Source organism: Phalacrocorax aristotelis, chromosome 5 (genome assembly GCF_949628215.1).
Source record: "Phalacrocorax aristotelis chromosome 5, bGulAri2.1, whole genome shotgun sequence".
In the NCBI taxonomy this organism is placed as follows: domain Eukaryota; kingdom Metazoa; phylum Chordata; class Aves; order Suliformes; family Phalacrocoracidae; genus Phalacrocorax; species Phalacrocorax aristotelis.
The window spans coordinates 21,948,595-21,976,465 of record NC_134280.1 but is presented as its reverse complement, the minus strand read 5'-3'; the positions used below and the strand labels follow the sequence as shown (position 1 = coordinate 21,976,465).

At 39.8% G+C, this 27,871-nt stretch overlaps 1 protein-coding gene across 4 annotated transcripts in view; it reads right to left on the bottom strand.

Annotated features, from left to right (window-relative positions):
* Positions 1-27,871, bottom strand: part of B3GALT1 (beta-1,3-galactosyltransferase 1) — a 225,920-nt gene that overhangs the window by 157,150 nt on the left and 40,899 nt on the right. Inside the window, exon 2 of one of the 4 annotated variants that reach the window (XM_075093359.1) lies at positions 16,474-16,627. The exons of the other annotated variants lie outside the window; for them this stretch is intronic. The gene's annotated coding sequence lies outside the window, so the exon portion shown is untranslated. The remainder of the gene's footprint in view (positions 1-16,473; positions 16,628-27,871) is intronic. 4 annotated transcript variants of the gene reach the window in all.

The window sequence follows — 27,871 nt, the reverse complement described above, 5'->3', positions numbered from 1 at the left end:
CACTAGGGCAGAGTATAGGGGGAGGATAACCTCTCTCGATCTGCTGGCCACAGTCTGTCTAATGCATCCCAGGATACCATTGGCCTTCTTGGCCACAAGGGCACATTGCTGGCTAATGGTCAACTTGTCCACCAGCACTCCTGGGTCCTTCTCAACAGAGCTGCTTTCCATCAGTTCAGCCCCCAACCTGTACTGGTGCATGGGGTTGTTCCTCCCCAGGTGCAGGACCTTGCACTTGCTCTTGCTGAATTTCATCAGGTTCCCCTGGGCCCAGCTCTCCAGCCTGTCCAGGTCTCGCTGGATGGCAGCACAGCCTTCTGGTGTATCAGGCACTCCTCCCAGCTTGGTATCATCAGCAAACTTGCTGAGGGTACACTCTCTCCTATCCTCCAGGTCATTGATAAATATGTTGAACAAGACTGGACCCAGCACAGACCCCTGGGGAACACCACTAGTGACAGGCCTTCATCCAGACTCTGCTCCGTTGATCACAACCCTCTGAGTTCTGTTGCTGAGCCAGTTCTCTGTCCACCTCACTGTCCACTCATCCAACCCACACTTCCTTAGCTTGCCTATGAGGGTGCTATGTGGGACAGTGTTGAATGCTTTACTGAAGTCAAGACAGACAACATCCACTGCTCTCCCTTCATCTACCCAGCCAGTCACACCATTGTAGAACGCTGTCAGTTTGGTCAAATATGATCTTCCCTTGGTGAATCCATGTTGACTGCTTCTGATAACCTTCTTATCCTCTACATGCCTGGAGATGACCTCCACCTTTCCAGGGATGGAGGGGAGGCTGACTGGCCTATAGTTCCCCAGGTCCTCCTTCTTGCCCTTTTTGATGATTGGAGTGGCATTTGCTTTCCTCCAGTCCTCAGGCACCTCTCCTGTCCTCCACGACCTTTCAACAATGATGGACAGCGGCTCAGCGAGAACATCTGCCGTCTCTCTCAGCACTCATGGGTGCATCCCATCAGGGCCCATGGATTTGCAAGGATCCAGTTTGCATAGGTGATCTCTGACCCAATCCTTCTCAACCGATGGTAAGTCTTCCTTTCTCCAGATTTGTCCTCTCTTCTCTGGGGGCTGAGATGCCTGAGGGCCAGCCTTAGCAGTAAAGACTGAAACAAAGAAGGCATTCAGTAACTGTGCCTTCTCTGCATCCTACGTCACCGAGGCCCCTTCCTTGTTCATCAGTGGGAACAGTGTCCCTAGTCTTCCTTTCACTGCTGATGTATTTAAAGATGTCTAGCAAAAGGTGAAAAAGAAAACTTTGAAAGACAGAGAATCTAGAACCAAACCTCAATAAATCCATTACTCTGACCCTAAATATAAAGGGATTTACACGCCCAGCCTACCTAGAAAATCCAAATTATATTACAGAATCTTAAATTGTTTTTGTAAGTCCTCCTGTGTTCTGTGTTGGTGCATGTCCATTTGAATATGAGAACCTTTGCATAACATACTGCAATAATCTGCTGCCTATTAAAAGAAGTTCCATCTATAAATGTTTCCTAAGTAATGCTTCTCTTCCTAGCCTGTACCTATAGAATTGGCATAAACTTTTCCAGAAGGAAAGAAGTCATAAAATGGAAAAGTAACATTTGTCTTTAAAAATCATATTGGAGTGTCTGTTCACTTAAAATGTTCCCCTGTGAGTTCATCATCCTCCTTTTCCTTTTTCTTCTTTTCTCTAAAATCTCCTTATTGAAACTGAAAGTGGTGCATTTATCCTCTTGAAAGGTCAGAGGCATGAATGAGTTTTCAAAAAGATATTTTTTCATATACCTCATACCTGTAAGATTTCCTGTTCAACTGAACAGACAGGCATAATCTGGGATTACTGTTGTCTACAAAACATCCTTGTGGCTTTCCGTTTTAGCTCTGCCTGGAGTGGTCTTGGCCACAGATTTGAGCAGACTTAAGAAAAAATTTGCTTCACTCTAATATACTCCCTTTTTGATCATGGAAATATTACAACTCTAGTTTTAATCTTCTTCCACTTAAAGTTAATTCTAAAAAAAGAAAATATAAATAATTCAATGTACGACGAAATTAGTAATTTTCTTAGGGGAGGCTGACATTGTCATTGTTTTCTGAAAGTTGTAATTCATTTATTCATAGACATCTATAAGAAAACAAATGTTTTAGCACTAAATATGTGCTTAGACACACAGCATACTAAAAGAATTCTTTTTTTAAAGTGTGGCTATTATTTATTTTTATCTCTATTTTGATATCAAGCTATCATGCAAAGATCATTAAATCTATCCTTGCATCACCCTTCAGACGATATTTGCTGCATCAGGTCTTTGCTATTAAGGATGTCTCTGGCAAAGCTAATAAAATCTGAAACCCATTCAGTTTTTCTTTGTTGGGTTCCTTCAGTAATAACTGTTCAAATGCAGAATGAAGTTTGCAGGTGTGTCATTGCCTTCTCCTAATGGCAAATGAATAGATGCTGTGTTTGCCTTAGCTATCGCAGATGATTCCTAGTATCCCATTTCCCTCTTGAAAATATGTTTCCTCATGCTCCATGTTTTTATCATGATTTACAGTATAATAGCTATAGTGGTTGAAGATCATAGAACTGTAGAATCATAGAATCATTAAGGTTGGAAGAGACCTTTAGGGTCATCAAGTCCAACTGTCAACCCAACACTACCATGTCTCCTAAACCATGCCCTGAAGTGCCACGTCCACACGTCTTATAAATACCTCTAGGGATGGTGACTCTACCACCTCTCTGGGCAGCCTGTTCCAGTGCCTGACCACTCTTCCAGTAAAGACATTTTTCCTAATATCCAATCTAAACCTCCTCTGATGCAGCTTGAAGACGTTTCCTCTCGTTCTACTGCTAGTAACTTGGGAGAAGACCAACCCCCGCCTTGCTACAACCTCCTTTCAGGTAGTTGTAGAGAGTGATAAGGTCTCCCCTCAGCCTCCTCTTCTCCAGACTAAACATGCCCAGTTCCCTCAGCTGCTCCTCATAAGACCTGCTGTCTAGACCATTCACCAGCTTCGTTGGCCTTCTCTGGACACACTCCAACTCGATGTCCTTTTTGTACTGAGGGGCCCAAAACTGAACACAATATTCAAGGTCTTGCTGCCAATATGATTTCCACTATACAGGACCCCTGTCCCTCATCGGAGCAAGCTTGGACACCCCAGAACAGCAACTTAGGCACACAAAAGTACCCTGTGCCAGTTTCTGCTTCCATGTAAAGATACAAAAGTCTGGAAAGCCAAAATATTCCAGGTTTCCCTTACTGTCTACATCCTAGTGAATCGGGAGTAGATTCTGGAATCCATTCTAAACATAACACCTCACAGAAGAACAATTATAGTTGGAGTAAGTATCTTTTATCTCCTCGTTTCCTATGTGCTACAGAATCCTCCAGCAAGTAACTGATTAGCAGAGAGCTTAAGTTGTCCTCAGAGAGTGCGTTCTGGCTGTATCTGTCAAACTGTGATTATAGGACTGCTCCCCAAAGTGTGTCATCAAAACTGACTTTGAAGTCCAAGCCATCTTTGTGTACAAAAATTGTGCTTCTTGTGGATTCCTCACATATTCTGATCAAACCTTCTGCTTTTGCTGGGTCTTGTAGTGTGGCATAGGAGAAATGAGTACACAAAGTCACCACAAAGCTTATGAAGCCTCTTCTAACAGAACACGCTCCAGATATCACATCTGCTAGGCAGCTGATATTTAAATGACTGCAGTATTACTGTAGAGTCTTAGGGGTGTAAAGTTCTTTTCAGTTGCTAATAATTCAATATTCATGGTATTTTTTACTTCTTTTGGAATGTCAGGTGCTTGAAGTGACACAATCTCCTTCCAGTTTGGGACAGAGTTAATTTTCTTCCTAGTAGCTGGTATAGTGCAGTGGCTTAACTTAGGATGAGAATAATGTTGGTAACATGCTGATGTTGTAGTTGTTACTGAGCACTGCTTACACTAAGTCAAGCACTTTTCAGCTTCTGATACTGCCCAGCCAGTGAGTAGGCTCAGGGTGCAGAAGAAGCTGGGAGGGGACACAGCCAGGGCAGCTGACCCAAGCTGGCCAAAGGGACATTCCATACTGTATGGCATCATGCTGAACAAAAACTGCAGGGAGTTGGCCAGGGGCAGGGTGGGGTGCATGTGCTGCTTGGGAACTGGGCATCGGTCAGTGGGGTGGTGAGCAATTGCCTTGTGCATCACTTGTTTTGTATATTCTTTCATTATTATTTTCCCTTCCTTTTCTGTCCTATTAAACTGTCTTTAACTCAACCCACAAGTTTTACCTCCTTCCCGATTCTCTCCCCGATCCCTCTGAGTGGGAGTGAGCAAATGGCTGTGTGGTGTTTAGCTGCCTGATGGGTTAAACCACAACACACAATAGGCCTCCGGTGCTACTACAGGATACCGGGCTTCTCCTTCCTTCAGAGGTTCTGCTGTCCGTGTGTCCTGCCTCCTGAAGCAAGGCAGGACCCAAAAGTTTTTGCTCTGGAGACTTGCTGTTAGTTCCTTCCTTTCAAGAATTATCTGGAATGATGTTTGGATATGTGTCCATATTCTGTGTAGTTCTTTTTCCTGGTATCAATCTTCAGGATCAAACTAGTTAGTCTGGGGTCAGCGTGAGGCTGCCGCCGCTGTTTTCCATCATGTTTTCACTCTCGGGTCCTGGCTGTGCATGTTTGCCTGAGAAAACTTTGTTTAACTGTCATCACATAGAGTGACAGCACAGTACAATTTGAGACAACTATCTCTGGATATAGGACTGAGAAAAAGTAACAGCAAAATGAGCATCTCTATGAAATGAGTCTATTCCCCAATCTGAATAAGTAAGAAAAATAACTTTGTTTACATGATAAGCATGGATCAAATCTAAATTGTTCAGCATTCCTTGCAGCACTCAGAGCCAACTAAGTGCTTTATCATATTTCACTTCTATTAGTGCAGGTCATTTTATAAATTGTATCAGTATTGGGTAAGTTTTAATCGTCAGCAAGACCAGAAAAGCATTCAGTGGGGTTATGGGTTACATATTACTGGGTTCCATCAAACTACATTTGGTGGTGGATGATTTACTTAAAATATTGTGACCTTGTATTCATGAAAACCATGAACGTCATCATCTCCAGACTGATGCATGACCTTGGAGCTAATTTTATTTGGCATTAGATGTGTCCTGAATGTCCAAAAATGTGTATGTACAAATACCTCAGCTCTTGTATTTCTGGCATTTGTAATTGCTAAACCATGTTCTGATTCTAACCAATAACCTTGTTAATATCTGGTTTTACTCTCAACTAGCACCACAGATACACAGGCATAGAGGAAAAATATGCTTCTGGAGATTATAAATCCTTAGTGTATCATATGACTAGTTTATATTCTATTTCTCTATCCTAGAAATGATTCCTTCAGCCACCAAAAATGTATGTCCATACGTCTGTCATGCTTGATTCTCAGTTTTGAGCTGCATTGATCTGATAACTCAGTTTTGTGCAACTGATGTTTTCATATTTCTTACTGGCATGTTTCAAATACACACTTTGAATCTGATATACAGCAGCTGTAAGCCCTTTAATCTTTTATTTTGTTGGTTTAGCACTCTAGTAATCTTCAGATTTAGAAATAATCTCTGCCAAAGTTATGCCACATTGCTATATTTGGCACAGGTCAAAACTACAGTTTATGTCACTTCTGAAGATTTCTTCCCCACACCCAAAGCTATCCTATTAAGTGGGCAAGAAAATAGTAAGGATTAAGGTGAAGAATTTTACAAAGGACTGTAAATCTTAAACCTCCCACCTTCCTTTAACTCCCATGCTCTGTTGCCCTGCCATGTTGCTGACATTACCAATATGCTCTGTGCAACACAGCCCTCTTCCCAGTTCTTCAGATGAGATGCAGAATCACAGAGGGAACATGGATGTCCCTTAGCAGGAACAGAAAATGGAAATGGATGGAGGAGCTTAAGCCTCTTCCCAACAAAATCCTTGTACCTATGGACATTTCACTGCCTATGTGAGGGTATAGGAAACCATACAGAATCATAGAATCATATAAGTTAGAAAAGACCTTTAAGATCATCAAGACCAACCATAAATGTAACATGGCCAGTCCACCACTAAACCATGTCCCTAAGCACCATGTCTACAAATACCTCCAGCGATAGTGACTCAACTACTTCCCTGGGCTGCCTGTTCCAGTGCTTGATAACCCTTGCAGTGAAGAAGTTTTTCCTAATATCCAGTCTAAACCTCCCCTGATGCAACCTGAGGCTGTTTCTTCCCATCCTATCACTAGTTACATGGGAGAAGAGACCAACCCCCACCTTACTACAACTTTTCAGGTAGGTGTAGAGAGTGGTAACTTCCCCCTCAGCCTCCTCTTCTCCAGACTAAACCACCCCAGCTCCCTCATCTGCTCCTAATCAGACTTGAGCCCGACACCCTTCACCAGCTTCGTTGCCCTTCTCTGGTCACGCTCCAGCAACTTGATGTCCTTCCTGTACTGAGGGGCCCAAAACTGAACACTGTACTTGAGGTGTGGCCTCATCAGTGCCGAGTACAGGGGACACAATCACCTCCCTGCTCCTGCTGGCCACACTATTCCTGATACAAGCCAGGATGGCTTGTTGGCCTTCTTGGCCACCTGGGCACACTGCTGGCTCATGTTCAGCCAGCTGTCAACCAACACCCCCAGGTCCTTTTCTTCCAGGCAGCTCTCCAGCCACTCCTGCCCAAGCCTGTAGTGTTGCATGGGGTTGTTGTGACCCAAGTGCAGGACCCAGCACTTTGCCTTGTTGAACCCCATACAACTGGCCTCGGGTCCATCGATCCAGCTTGTCCAGATCCCTCTGCAGAGCCTTCCTTGAGCAGATCAACACTCCTGCCCAACTTGGTGTTGTCTGCAAACTTACTGAGGGTGCACCTGATCCCCTAGTCCAGATCATTGATAAAGATATTAAACAGAATTGGCCCTAAAACTCAGCCCTGGGGTACACCACTTGTGACCAGCCATTAACTAGATATAACTCCATTCACCACAACTCTTTGGGCCCAGCCAGCCAGTTTTTTAGCCAGCGAAGATCGTGCCTGTCCAAGCCGTGAGCAGCCAGTTTTTTCCAGGAGAATGCTGTGGGAGATGATGTCAAAGGCTTTACTGAAGTCTAGGCAGACAATATCCACAGGCTTTCCCTCATCTATTAAATGGGTCACCTGGTCATAGCAGGCGATCAGTTTAGTTACGCAGGACCTGCCTTTCCTAAAGCCATGCTGAGTGGGCCTGATCACTTGGTTATCCTGTATATGCTGCGTGATGGCACTCAAGATTATCTGCTCTATAACCTTCCCTGGCACCAAGGTCAAGCTGAGAGGCCTGTAGTTCCCTGGATCCTCCTTCTGGCCCTTCTTGTAGATGGGCATCACATTTGCTAATCTCCAGTCAAGTGGGACCTCCCCAGTTAGCCAGGACTGCTGATAAATGATGGAAAGCAGCTTGGTGAGCATTTCTGCCAGCTCCCTCAGTACTCTTGGGTGGATCCCATCTGGTCCCATAGACTCCTCTGTGTCGAAGTGGTGTAGCAGGTCACTAACCATTTCCCCTTGGATTATGGGGGCTCTATTCTGCTCCCTGTCCCTGTCTTCCAGCTCAGGGGCTGGGTACCCAGAAAACAACAGGTCTTACTATTAACGATGGACACAAAGGCGGCATTAAGTACCTCAGCCTTTTCCTCATCCTTTGTCACTATGTTTTCTCCCACATCTAATAAAGGCTGGTGATTTTCCTTAGCCTTCCTTTTGCTGCTAATGCATTTACAGAAGTATTTTTTATTGTCTTTTATGGCTGTAGCTAGATTAAGTTCTAGCTGAGCTTTGGCTCTTCTAATTTTCTCCCTGCATAACCTCGATACACCTTTGTACTCCTCCCAAGTTGCCTGCCCCTTCTTCCAAAGGTCATAAACTCTCCATTTTATTTCCTGAATTCCAGCCAAAGCACTCTGTTCAGCCAGGCTGGTCTTGTTCTCCCCTGGCTCATCTTTAGGCACATGGCGACAGCCTGCTCCTGCACCTTTAAGATTTCCTTCTTTAATGCCCAGCCTTCCCGGACTCCTTTGCCCTTCAGGACTGCCTCCCAAGAGGCTCTGTCCATCAGTCTCCTAAACAGGCAAAGTCTGCCCTCCAGAAGCCCAAGGTGGCAGTTCTGCTGATCTTCCTCCTTACTTTCCCAAGAATTGAAAACTATCATTTCATGATCGCTGTGCCCAAGACAGCCTCCAACCATCAGATCACCCACAAGTCCTCCTGTGTTTGTGAACAACAGGTCCAACGGGGGCGCCTTCCCTAGTTGGCTCACTCACCAGCTGTGTCAGGAAGTTATCTTGCATGCCCATTAGCTTGGGTAGACAAAGCCATTTGTTTACCCTCCTGATGTATGCCACGAATTGTTGGGAAGCTGACCCCCACCTTGCTTCTCTTCTCTCTTTGCCCAATCCAGCAGTGGATACGTAACAAACTGATTTACTGTGTAGGAGTGTGTAAACTTAAATATATGCCTTTACTAGTGACTACCAGGCTCTTTTTGTTTGACAGCTTTCTTCATCAAGGTTCCAGGAATTCTGAAGAAGACTAGGCCCCATTATATTAAATACTGTGCTAATGTGCTTAAATTTGCATTAATAATCTGAGGCTAATGTTCTGCTGGGCCAGCAACTTAATTCTACAAGATAAAGACTTCACTATTCCAAAACACTGAAGTCATTCACTGGATGGAACTAATCTAATTCTCTCAGATCAGAATTTACATGATATTAAATATATTCTGACAGCACATTGATAAAGAAGATTAAAAGAAAAATCTTCGTATTACTTTGGGAGGGTTTTTTCTTTCCCTACTGAAGCCTTGAGTTTAAAGAACCTCCCACTAAATGCAAGTGGAAGGACAGGGGTTCAAATCTAATAGCTGACATTTGTTACTATTAAGAAGCCCCTGATGTCATCAGTCCTAACCAGAGGGGTTGGATCTGTTATGCATCATCAGTTAAGAATTTGGGCAGATTATATCAAAGAACAGCCACTAAATTAGTATCTGAAATAATATTATTTAACAGACAGCACAATATGGTTTTAAATTTTTTGGTGCAGTAGATCTCCACACAGCATAATCTTGACTCATTAATATGAATAAAATGCCATGCTGTGATCCCCAAAATGTACAGCAAGTAGCCAAGTGCCTTAAGAACAGCAGAGATGTCAGACACCCAGGTAAACACCATTGCCAAATCCCTGGGTTTCTTTTATCTTTGACTGGTCTTTGACCATGGGCTGTTATTGCACAGGACAAGGACAGATAGTGTGATTTGTGCTTCTTCACAGCTACCCACGGCTTCCTGGACTGGAAAACTGCTGACTGGACAGCATCCAGCAGCCACCCAGGGCTATGTTAGAATGGCCAGAAACTGGACAAGGTAATCATTAATCTGTGCCTGCGCTGCTTGGGCAGCTATCAGACTTGCTCATGACCTGCCTAGGGCATTGAAGAAGCAGGATTTCTGACAGAGAGGCTCAGTGTTGCTCTCTCACAGATTTGGATGTGCTGGCAGAGCTTATGCCAAGCACTCAACCATCAGTAAAGGGCACAGTAAAGAAACCTGAATAGAAGTGAATATATGAACAAAAGAAAGAAGTTGGCAGGAGGCATTGTTTTAGGCCTGATAGGTTTGTTTCTTTGCCCCAGCTTCCTACATACAATACTTCCTTTTAACCCGTATCATGCTTTTGAATGCTTTTACTGTGTATATTGTGAGTGTTACAAAGGTTCCTTTTATGTATCGCGGTCCCTGTTGCACTGAGTTTTCTTCGTAAAGGCTTTGGGCTAGGGAAGGCTGCAAATGCCTCAAATGCAGTGTCCTCAGCCTTCCTACTAAGTACAGTGTTGTGCTTCTCTGTAGCATCCTAGGTAAGAGCAGATCAGGGGATTTAGGCCAAGTGAAAAGGCACAGTGACCTGAAACCCAAAGATTTCTTTTGAGGCTGAACCACTGCCACCTCATCAACTTGTACTGAAGCTTATATTATACCTTTAAACATGTACTAGCATGCACTAGTATGCTGCATCTGAGCAATTGATTAAATGGAGTCCAAAGAGAAAATCTGGAGATTCAGGCACTTTGGGCTTGAAGCAATCTTATGTGAACAGCAAGAGTTGTAATTCCTTTTCTTGGGTGGAAGATTTGAAAATAATTTTTCACAAAATGAAGCATGCGAAGGGGAAGTCAGGAATTTTTTCTTGCATGTATTAATTTTTTTTAAACAGTTGTAATAATAAAAATCTCTGGAGACGTTCACTGTCTATAAATCTCTGTCTTTAAGAAACCATTCAGCTGATTTTTTAGAACATTAATGGTTACTTGTGATCCTTGACCACTATTTTTAATAAAACAGCTCAACCTTTCTTTCCTCTCTTCCCCATCCCCTGCCACTGGAATTGTTTTTTAGTTCACCTTTGCTTCTATAATATATTCTTTATATAAATGATTTACATTGTCCAGGTTCATGGAGTTTTGTCTTCCAGTTTGACTTTCCCAGGAAATTACATTACATATTAAATATGGAATAAATTCAGTTCATTGAACAATCTCAACAAGGCAGAATATGTAAAAGTGCAGCCAAGCAAAAGAAGTTTTCCTGATCTCATCTCTCCAAGTAAAGTTGTATTTTACAACCGAGTTGCAATGTTAAGGACTTGTGGTAAGAACTAAGCTTTCCCTGGAAAACTTTGGCTAACATAAAACCTATATGTGTGTGACCATGAAATAAACGTGAGTTCAAACTCAAGTAAAATCTTTATACAGTCCTCTAACAAATCCGGATAGATTTAAATCAAATTTGATTAGATTAATTTTTAACTGTAATTTCTTATTCCTGTTCCTGGCTTTTCCCCTTGTGAAAAGGTATACATGAACACGTCTGGCAGATTTTTTCCATCCTATCCATTCAGAAATTAGATTTTGCTTTCAAGATTTATGCACTGAGTGTTGCTAGTAATAGGATACAGTTCCTTATTTATACTAAATTCTCCTTACTGCACAAAATTTGCTTCTTAAAGATTCTATTTTATCTTTCCTAGTGTAGTTCATTATGAGTCAATTTATCTTTAAAAGCCTTATGTGAGCTGATACTGTTATATCCATACCTTGTAAAAGTACTGTTTAGCCAATTATATGATACAAACCAGTATAATATAAGTAAACCCGCTAGGGTAGTTTATTTTATTGGAAGCACTCAGAAACCTGAGTTCAATGTGCCTGAAAAGACAAACACCTTTACTTTTAAAAATCTCCTTAGTACTTCAGAACAAGTATTGCATTAGTCACAGTTAAGACTTCTGAGGACGTGGCACTTCAGGGCATGGTTTAGGAGACATGGTAGTGTTGGGCTGATGGTTTAACTTGATGATCCTAGAGGTCTTTTCCAACCTTAATGATTCTTTGATTCTATAAGTCCCATGAAAAATAATCTGTTTAAAACCAAATACAGCCCAAAACTTACAAGCATCAGTAAATCAATGTGAAAAAATGTACTTATATACACTCTTCTGACAATGGTGTAGGGTATATTCAGACTCCTTTAACACATGAAGACCAGTAACTGGAAAATTTAATCATATAATTACGTATATTTAATCACTTTACGCAGCAGAATGACAGAACTTTACCGAACCACTGTTATAGCTTTTAATTTTAAATTGCATATTGAACAGATTAATTTTGACTTTTAGCCAAAGATAAAATTATCCATACAAGCAAAGGGATAAGTTCTTAATGTACAGCAATTTGTGATAGCTACTACAAGGTCGGCAGAGCTTTGAAAGTTTATCACTCCTGTCTGTTCAAATTAATTCAAGACACCTGGTTGGTTTCTAGATGCTCCATGAGACATAGTGTAAATGAAGTAATAATTTTTATCATTTTTCTAAACACTTAATTTCTCCTGAGTTTTGTATTATAAACACATTATCTGTTGTTCTTAAATTTTGTCTATTCAGTAAACCAATTATAAGCTAAAAATTTTAATTGATTATATTTTGTATGTATCACTTCATTAGAAAGAACATTCAGAAAACTGCAAAAAACCCCCTACTTTATACTTTTAAAATGTCCTGCCAGATGGCCAAAAGGCCATTTTATCTCTGGGTTTTTGTTTTAGAAAAGCTCTTTCAAGACTTACTTTTGTGGGACTTCAGTATTGTTCAGCAAATGCAGTTAATAAAGGTAATAGCGCTACGGAACTATAGATATTATTAGCCATAACAAATCACTTATGTTGGTGATAGTGTCTATTAGATGTGCACATTAATCCTTTGAAATTTACGGCTGAGTCTTAGTACAGAAGAGGGCCAGTTCTTCATTAATCAGCAAATTTAAGAGCATGTAATCCACAAACATGAGAAGTGTACTCTGTCTCTTCTCAGTGGAGGTGTGTCCAATTTGATTTATACTTGCTACCCAGAGAATGACTTAACAGGTTCTCTTCATGCTTTAATTCTGCAGCAGCTTTCAGTCTTTGTGATGATACCAGGTATATCTGATGCCTATTTTTCTCAATTTATTCACACAATAGACACAAAATAGTCACAGCATAGCAGTTTTCACTAAATGATCTAAGCTCCATGGCTAATCTCTAGGATTAAAACCTCTTCTGTTCCCTGTAATTTCCAAATTATGCTGTTTAGGCTGAAACTCACAATGACGATCCCAGTCTGTGTAGATTGAGATAATTTTGCTGAAGGACTGCCCAGCGATGATTACATAGTCCTGCCTTTTATAGTTTACAAGAAACAGTTTATTAGTTAAACCCATAGATGCCTTTTTCTTTATAATTTTTCATATAGTATAGAGCAGCCTGCATGTTTCTGTCCATTTGTTCTTCAAGATTATGATTTTTTAATCATATCTGTGCTTCTAATGAAGTACATCTCATTACAAAGACTAAAAAACATGTTCCATGTATGGAATAACACAATTAATTTCATTTTTACATTTTCTACTTAATTGTTATTTTGTATATAGAAAAACTTGACAAAATGGCTACCTATAAATGCTTAGTTAGGGAAGTGATATCTGCTTATAAAACAGTACACTTGGCCATGACATCTCTATATTTAGTCCTATGAAGTCTTTCATCAATATTAACCTAAATTAATTAGTTTAAAAATGAAGAGCTGTGTCTCACTAGAGACCATAATGAATTTCACATCTAAGCATCATTTCAGTATTTCAAAGAAAGGTCAAAAATCTATAGGTATTTTTAGCTATACTGAACTCTCTTCTATATATGGTTGTCAAAATGTTATGACTTCACATTTGTTATGCTGTCATTACAAGCTGTATATTCCTCCTTTAGCTCCCAAGACTTATACATTCTCCTAATGCAGTCAGTATGCATTTATTAATTAGAAAATAATTTAAATTCCTATTGTGTTTAACAAATAATACAATCTGCAGGGGTTAAAAATCCACTGTCTTTTGCCTCTCAGTTACATTTGTCTGTAGTATTTGTCAGGCAGTATGCACAGGCACTCTGTTCACATTAGAGGAAAACATTCCTAGATTAAGAAACCATCAGTATGAAATTCTGAGATGGGGATGCACCTTCACACTCCTATTCATTCATCACCTTTGTCACTTAAATAGTATTCAAAGGCAAATTCAGATTTATTTGTAGTTCTAAACATAACTGCTGTCATGCTTCAGAGGCCAGCTGCACTTGTGATCTCTTTACCTTTCAAGTTTCCCTCTCCAGGAAAATTTACACTCTGTGATCCAGCTGAAATTCATGATTTGTGAGGCACCCTATCCTTGTTGTACTGTTGAGCTAACAGAGACTTGTTATTGCAATCTCCATGGAATGCATATCAGTCTGCTAATAGTACTTTTTACCTTCCCTCTGTATGCTGAGATATGCTGTATTGTCCGGCCTACGTACCTTGAGCTAGTTCTTCCATGTTTCCTAGCTCTCACAAGATCTTGTAGATTGCTCTAGGTCATTTGTTTTCCCTGTGTTTACATGAATCCCACATTACCGCTGTACCTCTGTATGAACAGGATGGCTCTTTTCACACTACTATTTTTTGCCCTGCCAACTCAGATATCCGCATGCCAGCTAGTCAGTCCTTAAGTAGATGTTCACTAGAATTAATGTTTATTTCCAATTCTTGATATTTTTCTTCTATCTGCCCAGTCATTATTTTCTAATATCACAAAGTCACAAAACATTTCCTACCTCCAACCACTGATTTGGAGCAGATCATCTTGAATACTCTTATGCAGCACATGCGCGACAACCAGGGGATCAGGCTCAGCCAGCATGGCTTTAGGAAAGGGAGGTCCTGCCTCACTAACCTAGCCTCCTTCTATGATAAGCTGACCCGCTTAGTGGATCAGGGGAAGGCTGTGGACATTGTCTACTTGGACTTTAGTAAGGCCTTTGACATCGTCTCCCACAGCATTCTCCTGGAGAAGCTGGCTGCTCACGGCTTGGACAAGTGCACTCTGCGCTGGCTAAAAAACTGGCTGGACGGCCGAGCCCAGAGAGTGGTGGTGAATGGAGTCAAATCCAGGTGGTGGCCAGTCACAAGTGGTGTTCCCCAGGGCTCAGTGTTGGGGCTGGTCCTGTTCAGTATCTTCATTGATGATCTGGATGAGGGGATTGAGTGCACCCTCAGTAAGTTTGCAGACAACACCAAGTTGGGCAGGAGTGTTGATCTGCTCAAGGAAGGCTCTGCAGAGGGATCTGGACAAGCTGGATCGATGGACCCGAGGCCAGTTGTATGGGGTTCAACAAGGCAAAGTGCTGGGTCCTGCACTTGGGTCACAACAACCCCATGCAACACTACAGGCTTGGGCAGGAGTGGCTGGAGAGCTGCCTGGAAGAAAAGGACCTGGGGGTGTTGGTTGACAGCTGGCTGAACATGAGCCAGCAGTGTGCCCAGGTGGCCAAGAAGGCCAACAAGCCATCCTGGCTTGTATCAGGAATAGTGTGGCCAGCAGGAGCAGGGAGGTGATTGTGTCCCCTGTACTCGGCACTGATGAGGCCACACCTCAAGTACAGTGTTCAGTTTTGGGCCCCTCAGTACAGGAAGGACATCAAGTTGCTGGAGCGTGACCAGAGAAGGGCAACGAAGCTGGTGAAGGGTGTCGGGCTCAAGTCTGATTAGGAGCAGATGAGGGAGCTGGGGTGGTTTAGTCTGGAGGAGGCTGAGGGGAGACCTTATCGCTCTCTACACCTACCTGAAAGGAGGTTGTAGCGAGGCAGAGGTCGGTCTCTTCTCCCGAGTAACAAGCGATAGGATGAGAGGAAAAGGCCTCAAGCTGCTCCAGGGGAAGTTTAGGTTGGATATTAGGAAAAACTTCTTCACCGAAATGGTTGTCAAACATTGGAACAGGCTGCCCAGGGAAGTGGTTGAGTGTCCATCCCTGGAGGTATTTGAAAGAAGGGTAGATGTGGTGCTTGACGATATGGTTTAGTGGTGGACTTGGCAGTGATAGGTTAGCGGTTGGACTCAACAATCTTAAGGGTCTTTTGTAACCTTAATGACTCTCTGATTGTATGATTTCTTTCCAGATTATTTTTCCTAATGCTCTGTTTTTAAATTTAGCTCTGCATAGTCAAAGTAATGTCAAGCAGATAAATCAATGTAAATATACATTAGTTACATCTTATACTACACTGTATAGCTGTATCTTAGCAGAAAAAATGAATAAAAACCATATTTTGAGGAAAGTAATATATTCAGAGACAATTGTGAGCAGAGATTAAAAGCTATTAAATAAATTATTCACTTTTGTGAAGTATTTGCTCAGTCGTACTAAAAGTCTACAAGAAATACTTGTAGTTTTGTACTTAGCAATTTCACATAATGGATATTAGAAGGTGATGAACAGACAAGAGTGAAAACCTGGCAAGCAAAATATCCTTTGAAAAATACAGAGAAATGAAAGATAGACTTTTTTGGTATTACTAAAACATAGACTAAATATTCATTAGTTTCCTGATCCCTCATGGAAATCACAGTCCTGAAATAGGTATCAATTTTTTTTATAGGGTATCCACAGGGACTGCAGGATGCTTAGAAATGATAGCTATAACCAGCCTGTAGGTAGCCACTTGCATTCACAGGATGGAAATGGAGACACAAGTCCATCTTGTCCTAGACATGTTGATACTTAATTCTGAGCTGAAGAAAGATACCCATTTTCACTGAGGATTCTGAGTGCTGAGCATTCCCCTGAGCTGGGTCTAAGCCAGATATTGTGCTCTCTCAAAAAACATCTTGAGAAGCTTCATACCGATTAATCCAAGAGCCATTAAGAAGGAGTTAGAAGAAATAGGCCCAAATGTAGGATTTAGCTCCCTGCCTGTCCTCAAGGAGGCTTGAAATGTGTGTTTTGTATCTTCCAGTATATCAGATTCTTACCAGTGTACTGTAGTGTTAGTATTCTGAAAGGGACGTGTAGAAGCTGGTGGACTTTGCATTAATAGCTAAATATCAACTGAAGCAAGGCTTAGAACTTGATTGTTTCCACGCAAATGCCCCAAGCTCCAGGGTATTTAATATTCTTGTCTTCCTTCTGAAAAATACACAAGCACGTAAGGATTTTATTAGTAGACAGTAGGGCAGAGAAACATTTTAGCTGTCAGAATAGCAGGGACACGGGTGAATCCAACACTTCTCTGAGTGCTGTGACACTCAGCCTCAGCCTCTCTACTGAAGCTGTGACATGTATGAACAACATGCGGACTTCAGCCCCATTCGGAACAAATCACTGTCATTTGTTCTCAAATAGCCTCCTCTGCCATTGAAAAGCCACCTTGTATCAAACTGCCTTGGTGATGCATTTTCAAGCAATGCATAACAATGGATGACTTTGGTACTTAAACAGCCTAACACATGATTTATGTGCACTGGCCCTGTTATGAAATTGTAGCTTAAATCAGTACTATTTTTGGTGTCTCCTGTGAAGCGTCTCTAAACATGAAAATCTGCTGAACTTCAATTATTTTAAAACAAAATAAAAATTCGAGTTTAGAATTGGGACTAGTGCAATGGTTAAACTAACACTTAAAACTCAGGGTGGAAGAAACGAGGACTTTGGATATCTCTTGAGAGGTAAAAGTACAATAATGGCTAGTAAAAAGAAGGACAAGAAGGCATATAGTTACAAAGACAGAGCTTATCAGGTAGATGTTTTGGGGTTTTGGTCTTGTTTCTCAGCCAGTACCATGGAGTATTTCCGTATGGGAAATACATTGCAGTCTATTCTTTGGATGGAAGATGTTGAAAATAGACTAGTAGAGAAGCTGCCAGTATTATTTCTGCAGGTGAATCTTGAGATTACAGGCCTTCTACAGTGACATTTGCTCATTCTTTTTCATTCCACAAAGCACCCCTGTGCTAAACTAAATAAGGCGTAATTACATGAAAAATTAAGATGTATCAGGACACTCTGACATACACATGCTATAAAATGCAGGTATTATCAGAAAATTACCACTTAACTAGAGAAGACCTTTACGGATTCTGAGCATGAGTTCTTATTTTACTGGCAAAGATTCTTTTGGCATTCTTGCTACTTTTAAATCATACGTTCATTCCAAAACATGTAGTCACCAAGTTAATATAAGGGATTATAGTAATCAACTATATTTAACTGGCATGGTAGTGTTCTAAGTAGCAGTTTATTGTGGATTACTTTTAGAAAATGTAATTTAAATAAGTAATCTCTTTTATGTAAAAAAGGAATTCAGACTGACTCCATTTTTGCCTTTTGTATTTTTTTGATAATTCTTTTTGTGAAGAAAACCTCAGCCCCCTTCAACCCAGTATCAAAAGCCAGCATTTATTATTTAGATCTTCATGTACATTATCTAATACTTGAGTGCTAGCAAAATTTCAAAAAATAGATTTTATGTCCTCTATCTCTTCCAAGATCAATAAAATAGGCAAGTATTTTAGACTTCAGACTGGCCAGGAAGAAGTTACTTGCCACAATTACTAACTCTTCTACCTGAGGTCATTCTTTCCTCTATGGCCTCATTGAACTGTTCTGTTCCAAAATGCTCCAGCTTATTTCCTAATAAAATCTCGTTATGCATTTATTGAGTGAAATTATGACATACAGATGCCAGTAACAGTTTTCCTAGATAAGCCAAGTTTAAATCAAGGCATCTGGGCAACTACCATGATTTTTTCTTCATTGGCAATCTTGAAATCCATCTATCAGAGTTCTCAAAGCAGTTTTCATTTTTCAAGCAACTAAATTCATACCACACTACATAGCTTATAATCTAGTCGTCTTGCTGCAGAACAAGAGTTAGCAACAATCTTGTACCTAGCTGGCATATATGGTGCGGCATTATGTCCAGCCAGCCAATGCTGCCTCAGTTAAGAAATAGGAAAAAAGTCTTCACGGCTACTATACTCCATAATTTTTTCCAGTGATTTCAAATTATTCTCTTTTAATTAAGTAAATTTACATCCTGACGTGAAAGCATATAATTATCTCATGTTCACTGCTACATGCATCGCTCTGCTTTTTAGATGACATTTAGCAAAATCACTGCTATGTGTATTGTAGGGTTCCTCTTCCTCTAACCAACATGCTAGCCAATTCTAACTTTCCGTTGTCATTCTCAACAGCTTTTTGCGCTAGTGTAATGAAAATGAGAGAAACTGCTGTTCATCATCAGAGTCCTGATGAGTCTCTACATAGATAGGAATGTTTCATTTGTAGGCTCTGTATTAGAATAAATAAGTGACACAAAAGTAATTATCAATAGTGTAAAGGCAGACCCAAAAACAATCCACAGGAAGGCCCCTGAAGAGAGACAGTTGGGTCATATACAACATTAGACAAGACAGAGGGGGAATATTTGGATTCCAAGAATCACTCTTACATGAAAACAACATAATTACAGGGCCCCATTTCCCAAAAGGCCAAATGCAGCCAGGTCTATAAATTCTAAAGAGTAAATGCAAAGATTACTAAGACATTTTTGGAGTTTGAGAAGTATTACAAGCTCGAACGGTCAATGTAGCCATTGGATGGCTTTGCAATCTTTCAACAGTAAGCAGAGAAAGCTAGAATTACCTTTCCTTCAGGTAGAGGTTGGTGTATTAAGCTACTTTGTCTAATGCTGTTTGTTTTCTAAAAATAACTTTGTCTAAAAATAATTTATTTTAGACTGGTGGATCTAAATATGAAGAAACTACACTTGCTTTACCTCTTGTTGTCTGGTATTATATAATGCAGTAGCGTTTGCCACATACTAGAAGAAAATGTGAAACTTGAATCAATACCTTTTGTTGTTACTGATTCTCTAGTATTTTTGTTGCTTGCTGTGAGACACAGGAGGAGTATGAAAATTAAATCTTGCTTTAATGAAGTGATATTTGATGCTAAATGTTTTCATATTGTTGCAGTATCAGTCATAGCAATATTTTAATATTTTATTAGCTAAATTAGGTAAATGAGGAATGTAATTAAAATGCTAGTCTCAACCTCTAAAATAAGATTAGAAATTAAACAGCAACGGATTGGTTCACATACTTTAAAGAAACATTGAGAAAAACAACACTGCTGCCTCCCACTTGAATAGTAAGTCAGCTGATTTCAATGTGATTTAACCATCCATAATTATTGTGAGTACAGCACTGCTTTCTTTTGGGGGGCGTTGTAGGTTAATGTTTAGTCTCTTTAAACCAAGCTAAAACAAGACAGTGTTTCAATCAGTTCAAATGACATACAGCTGAAGCTCTCAGCTTTGCCTCTACCGAGACCTCCCTTTTCAGCTTCAGAAGTCTTGTCTCCCTGGTAAAGCAAAGAACTCCAGTCCCCTTTGAAATACAGAAAGTATAAAATCACCCTAATGCCCTGACACTTATTTACCACTCCATTGAGCATTATGACTCTTTGGACTAAAAGCCTTTGAGACATGATGTGTTTTTTTTGGTTGTTTCCAGTTAGCCAATTAGCCTCTAGCCTGGATTAAGACATAGTTGAGTGCATATCCAACAACTAGAGGGAGCTTAACTCTTTGGAAGACCTCGTCTTTCAGCCTGACTTACTACAGCTGTTCAAGAATTCAGTTTTGCTGATTATTAGGTGGCATCATAAAATCCACAGTAAATAGAATTGTTACACTTGGTGCCAAACAGAGGACATTGAAGTGTAAGCGATTTTTTCTCTTCAGTGATAAATCACTTGAAGAAATAATTCTGATAACCAGGAGCTGGCAGTGTTACACTCAGTAGGCACTCTCAGAGCAACATACTACCTTGGAAACGTATGTAGAAAAGTGATTTACTGCACTGGTGAGGCTGCACCTTGAATATTGCGTTCAGTTTTGGGCCCCTCACTACAGGGAGGATATTTTGTTGCTGGAGTGTGTCCAGAGAAGGGCAACGAAGCTGGTGAAGGGTCTGGAGAGCAAGTCTTATGAGGAGCAGCTGAGGGAACTGGGGATGTTTAGTCTGGAGAAGAGGAGGCTGAGGGGAGACCTTATCACTCTCTACGCCTACCTGAAAGGAGGTTGTAGCGAGGTGGGGGTCAGTCTCTTCTCCCGAGTAACAAGCCATAGGATGAGAGAAAACGGACTCAAGTTGCATCAGGGGAGGTTTAAGTTGGAGAGTGGTAAAAATTTATTCACCGTAAGGGTTGTCAAACTTTGGAACTGGCTGCCCAGGGAAGTGGTTGAGTCACCGTCGCTGGAGGTATTTAAAGATGTGTAGACATGGTGCTTAGGGACATGTTTTGGTGGTGGACTTGGCAATGTTAGGTTTGCAGTTGGACTCAATGATCTTAAAGGTCTTTTCCAACCTGAACAATTCTATGATTCTATACACATATGCATATAGTATGTACAATATATAAAAATATTTTAAAAATCACTATTTAAAGAGTCTCTTTAATAGAAAACTTTGCTACTTCCTGGGGAGGCAAAAGCTTCACAGGGAAGGTAGACCAGCATAGGAGGTGACCTACATGAATAGACAGGAATAGAAGGATAACCTATATAGCAGGTATTCACTGAGAATTGAGAATGTCAGTCATTACCACCTTGTTACCTCCCCATTTCTTCTTGTGTCTTCCCATTGACCATGCTTTACTTGAGAGCTCTCTATTGCTTCCCCTCTCCCTCCCCCCTTTTTCCCTCTTTGAACTTTTCTGTCTGCTTCTTCTCTTTGACTTCGGTTTTCCTTAAAGGATTCAGAACGGTAGCAGTGAACTTTTAACCACTGACATTCAAATAGGATCAGAATGATGTCAAAGGAGTTCACACCTCCCTACCAGTATGTGTTTATAGAAAATGACTTGACTTCTGGCTTCTCAAAATGTAAATGCTTGTTACAGAGGGAGAAATATGTCATAAAACCGAGATACTAAAGAAAGCAAGAGGCTTTACCCTCCCGCCCTTACTTCTCATGCAGTTTACAGAAGGTGCCACATTTCGTTTCACTCTAAAACCTGCTCAGGCTTTGGTTTAAAAAGATCAGGAATATGAAATTTTTTTTGTCCTACCCTCTTTGGGTCGTCCAGAGGTGTTCTGGAATTTTCACAGATGTTATCTGTGGAATAACTGAGGAATATTGAGCACTGTATATTAAATTAGTATTAGGGTCAAAATAAGAAGAATAAGAAAAACAAAACCAAAAAAATGCCACATTTTGCCCCTTCCCAGTTGTTCTATCAAGTCAAAAGTAATGGTTGTCAGTCTGTGTCCTCTGTCATTCATTATAAGTTGTATATAGAGATTTCCAAACAAATTGAATACGACCTTGAGAAGAAAACCATAAAAACTGTGTATGTATTTAATCTTTCTAGTCATACAATCGCATTAAGGGACGAATGAGAAAAAAATCACATTTCTCTGTATGAAATGATGATAAAGTTATCCAATATAAGAAGGTTCCTAGAGTCAACAGGTTACATAATGTGGCTTCTTTCTGACATTTTAACAGGTGGTATTTCAGTAATCAACCAAATCCAAGGCATCTGAGCTCCTCATATACTACCCTAAGCTGTTGGTGTGTGGATTTAATATAGCATTATTGTCACCATCATATTCAGGTACCATTAACAACAACTTGTTCAGGCAACTGTGAGATTTTTAAAGAAATGCCAACAAAAAGATAAACAAAATCTTCCCTTCTTGTCACGATGTGAGAATGTTCAAATTCCATTTCAGTTGCCCTCTCAGAGGTTTTGATTGCCTTTCCCACAGCTTGACCTCACCTTGCTCTTCTCACAAATCTACTTGCGTTGATGCTATAAAACATAGCCATATTTCTAACATTACCCCAAGGATCAGTTTATATTTACTTAATTTGCAAGTAACAGAATATCTGTGAAAATTCAGTCAGACCACTTATTTCACTGAATAATGAATTATATATTGTCGTGGTTTAGCCGGCAGCTCAGCCCCACACAGTCGCTCGCTCACTCCCCCACCGGTAAGATGGGGGAGAGAATCAGAAGGGTAATGCTCGTGGGTTGGGATAAGAACAGTTTAATAATTAAAATTAAAAGAAACAACAACAGAAATGCAATGTAAAGGAGAACAACAACAGGCACAAAATCCCAGGGGAGGGGGAAAGGGAGGGGGAAGGGGAATTAACCACTGAAACAAACCGCACGTGCCACAGCCCCTCACCACCCACCGACCCGACGCCACGCCCGAGCCGCAACCTGCCCCCCCCTTAATATACTGGTCATGGTGTCACATGGTATGGAATGAACCTGCCATTGGCCAGTCGGGGTCAGCCGCCCCTGCCCCTCCCAGCCCCTCCCCCGCTACGCGGCAGAGCTCGGGAAGCTGGAAAGGTGGCCGACCCCCCACGATGAAGAGAATTAACCCCTTCTCAGCCAAAACCAGCACATCCATTCACAAGCATGATGCTGCATTAATCATGGCTGGACCTATTTTTGCAGTGTATGAGTGATTTTTTTTTTCAACTCTTACCAATTTCTAAAATTAAAATACATTTAAATGATATAATTTAATTCAGGTCGTTACTACTTATAAACACAGAACTTCATCTCTACTTTAATAATTATGGAATAGCACGTAGACCACTTCTGATCTTTTTATGGTGTGCCACTTTTACTCATCGTTCAGCCAAAACTATTCAAATGAGGGATATTCTTTTTCTGTTGTTGTCCTGAACAGATTTAAACATTTTCTAGTAAAACCTTAAAGGATGAAAACAAAGGAAAAAAAAGACTAAAACAAAAAGAAGGAGCCACAATGACAAATGTTCTTACCTACTGGCATGAAGTCCACAAACTGGACTATGAGGAGAGGATAATTCATAAGGAAGAATTAGGAGAAATACAATGAATAACAAACAGATTGGGGAACAAAGATGTGAAGAACTTCCCAACCAAGCACTCCAGATAACTTTCTTGTCAATCTCAACTTAAGCTGCGAATAGTTGCCAGCACTTTCTGCCTTCATGTAAGTAGCAGACACTTGTGGAAGTAACAATGTTCTAATTCCACACAGGAAAAAATCATCAGTTTGTTTAGTTGATGCCCCTGGCATAACACAGAGTTAACTGATTACACGTTGTCATCTTTCCCCTAGTTTCTTAGTAGGAAACTACAAAAGAAGTAACAACCTCCTTGACATACACAGTTTTGGAGTGTGCTCTGTGTATGAATCATAGCACAATATCACCAGCTGGTGCAAATGCATGGACAATGGCAGGTAGCACTAAATTGTTCAGGTTTAAAATTTAGAAGAAAGATTGATGATGCTGCTTTCATCTTCTCTCTACCCCCATTTTTCAGACATTTCGTGGAACTATGTGCATGCCTTTACAAAACTAATTCTCAAAAGTTCAGGAACTTCATTAATGATTTATTTTCACATCCTAAAATGAGAGCAAATATTGACAATATATTGAGTATTAAAATTTCTCCAGCATTTCCTAACTTGTATTATTTCAATAGCTGCTTTACAGGTTTTACATTGTATTCTGATCCTCCTATCTCTTGGAAGACAGCATGTTTTCTTAAATATGTTTATTCAGCATGTCAACTATTTTAGAATCAATGAATTTCATCCACTCTTCATTAATTTGTGTAACTATTTTCTCCTTGTACTTCTTTCCCCTCCTGCAATCCATTTGTAAGAGCTTTTATTCCCATACTGCCGACTGGGAAAACCTTTAATGAGTTGAAAGCTGTAGTAAGAGGTTTCCTGTTTTGTATCAACGTCTGCTAGAATGTTCTTTGTTTGACGAGTACAAGGACAGACCTAAAGAACAGTGACCTGAATTTCTGGCACTGAACTTTCAGGTTTTACAACTGGATTTTACAAAATCCAGTACTACCTACCAGCCTTGAATGGTACTGCAGCTCTCGCTCTGAGGAATATAGAGTTGCTACATAGGAATTTAGATAATAAAGATCAGACATATATTCTCCAAGTATTCATAAGTAGGACAGTGTAACTGAGTAACCTTGAGTTACCAGTGGATTTCCTGATGCTACTGGTCTCTAGTCTAGAGTCTAGCCTAGTATCAGTATCAGCACTGCAGCATCACAAAATCAAACTGAAGGAAGAATTTATTTGAGAGGAACAACCTGCATAAGGGAATTCAGCATTCTTTCTTAACAAGTCTAATGATTTGTTCTACCTGACCTTTGTCTTCTGTTGCTTTGTTTCTCTTTTGTGTGCCTTCCCCCCTCACCAAGCCTTTTGCATCCTGAGTTAACAAATAGCTTAAATTAATCAAGAGTTCAAAAAGTTATATGAAACAGAAATTACCTAGGGAGGGAATTCCTCTTTGCTTTTAAATTATTTCCCATAACTTTCTAGCAGCAGAAAAACCTTTATTTTCTAGTAGCATCTACTTCTTCATAGAGGAATTTGATAGCTCAGAGTCAAACTAGAGCAGAGTCAAACCATCTCTGCTCTGATGGTACCAGTCTTACACCTGAATTCTTATCAGGCTTCCTAAGAACCATCCTCCAATTATCTCATAAAGATTAAATTACTAATACTAATGAAATACTAATTAAAATAACTTCTGTTATACTTGAAGACACAGGAAAAACCCCTGCGGATGGCAAAGAAAATGCCAGCTGGTCAATGAAATCTTATAAAACCTATTTTAAGTATTATCCCACCAGAGGAAAATCAATCTAACACTGATTACATATTACAAATGAGGGTTGGGGTTTTTTAAACATAATTTTTGTGTTTAGAATGAACAGTGGTTATGATCACAAAACTGCTATATACCGTTCATTTGCACTGAAATCTTCATAGCATAATGGGCAAATAATGACAGACTTTCATAATTTCTTTTATAGAAAAATAAGTTGGTTGAACAATCTTTGCAAGGTATGTGCAATGGTAAGAGAGAAATTATGGCTAGATACGCCAGTCTTCAGGACTCTAAATTAAAATTAGAACTGTGATGGGAAAGTAACATTTTGAAAAAATATCTTTTTGCTTCTCTTTTTGGAGCTATTCAAAACAGAAAAAGGCCATTTTCAGTAATGAAACTAGAAAATATATTGTGCCCAATATGACCTACTCTTTGCACTAAAAAAATCAATAATATCAAGAAGCAGCATAAATCTCATTATTGATTCTTTTATAATTTTATTAATAGCTCTATAAAATATGTAGTGAAACTTTTCTTTAAATCACATTCAGCATAGTTCAGTCACAGAACTCACTTTGAGCTTTATCTGAAACATGGGACCGGTATTTCATTTATACCACAGTAGTTTTAAATAGAGGCAAACAGGCATACTTAGAGATTTAAGCTGAATGTTATTAAAATACGTTATTACTAGTGAATGGTAAGTTATGCTCTTTCTAGAGATATCTGCCTGAAACTTTCATGCCTGACCTAATTTAGTAGTATTTCATTAAATGAATCTTAAAAAAAAAAAAGAAACCATTTTTGTAAATTCGCTGCTCATGTTAGAAATCTCAAGAGTTCTCATTAACAGAAAATTACATTCATGCGATCAAGAAAGCTTTTGTCATCCTGCAGATAAAATAAGTCTGTGTGGAGTCATGAACTAATTTGAAACTATTTGAAAAAGCAGCTAAAACAAAAAGGGGGTTTCTTCTGATGAGTTCTTACTAAAAAAAGTAGTATCACTAAGGAAACTTATTATTCATGTGAATAGTTTCTATGAAAAAAACGTAGCTGTCATAAAGCTCCAGACTTGCCGTTGAATGTGGTCCATAGGTGCCTGCGGTAGAACTAGTCAATTGAATGCTTCCAGTTGCAGTGAACTCCTCTTAATTTGTACACGAGTGGAAATCTGCATTTTTGTTCTACTATTAAAAGCAGGTTGGTATATCATGAGGTGCTGTAGAGTCAAGTTGATTTCCTGATCTGCCTAAAAGTTGACTACTATTAGTAATACATATGAATGTACATAATTGTATATATTTTTGTTTATGTATATATCTCTGGGAATACATACTTTTTATATATACACATTGTTCATATACTTATAAAAAAATCGATGAGACAGATTTCTGCATAAGGGTTACTCATTCTCCATATATATGGCTGGCATATACAGCCATCTTCTTGTTTGTCAAGGTTGTTGAGGAAGTGGTTAAGACTGTAAACTGCTAGTGAAATCTGTTACACACCTGTTATTTCATGGTTTTGTGGCTGGCTGGTTTTAGTTTTGTGATGTTTCTAACAAGTAAATCCTTCCAACTCTTTCAGAAGCTATTACTTGTCAACAAAAAGTAGTTTTAACCGGTACATCAAACTCCAATCCACTATCTTCTCAAGCAAGTAATAATTTTATATAACGAGGAAATAGTAATCAATCCACTTCCCATCACCTAATTTGCACAAAGAATAGATTAGTTATTGTCTCCCTTATAGGCACTTGCTGCAAAAATACGTCCAGTACATCCTAAATTATTGGTATTACTGCCACCTCCTAGTAGGCTATGCACAGATTTATCCTACCATAATCTGTTAAACATTAAGCATTCCTATAGCATGGCTATTTTACCAATATTGTTAAATCTGTGCTTCTTACTGAAAGCTGCATATTGGCATCAGCCATTTAATTCTTTTACTTTTTCAGATCATTCTGTGTGTCTATTCTTCTAAGATATTAAAGACAAATCCTGCAATAACTTTCAAGGGAAAAACATCTAGTCTTTACTGAATAAGAACTGCAGGGTCAAACTTAATATTTGATTAACCTTAACGCTTCCAAAACTGGAAGCACCTTGGTATGTCCGTTGTGCTGAACATCCCTGTCTAAATTATACATTTGTAAATATTTCATTATTGTTTACCCTTATTTCTAATGTCCTTCCTACAGTTGATGTCAGCTGGTTTCAAGAACAAGAGAATGCCCTAGGGTTGCAGGGAGTAATAGCGGTGGTTCAGGAGGTGGTGCTCAGCTCACTGGCTCCGTGTTCAGCTAAGGACTCTGCCCAGCAGGGGACACTGGGTTCTCACAGGTGCATGCTCCTAAATACAAAACCAGTGTCCTACCTGTTTCACACAAAACATGCAGCTGCTATAACAGATTGTGACTGAGTAAAAAGGTTAGAAGAAAAAATCCAAAATAATGATGTTGGTTGAAAAATACACGACTCAAGTCAGGAGAAGGTGAAACTGCCTTGCAAGGGCACTTCTGAGTTTCTTAGTAACTACAGATAATCAGAAATACCAGCAGAAGATGAGGCCAATGACTATTTAATGTTTCTCAGTGCAGCAAAATTAAAATCTGTGTATTTAAATTTATTTTTAGAAAGCATCCGTGCTAGTCTAGCCTAATCTAAATTGTGATGTAGCCAGTTTA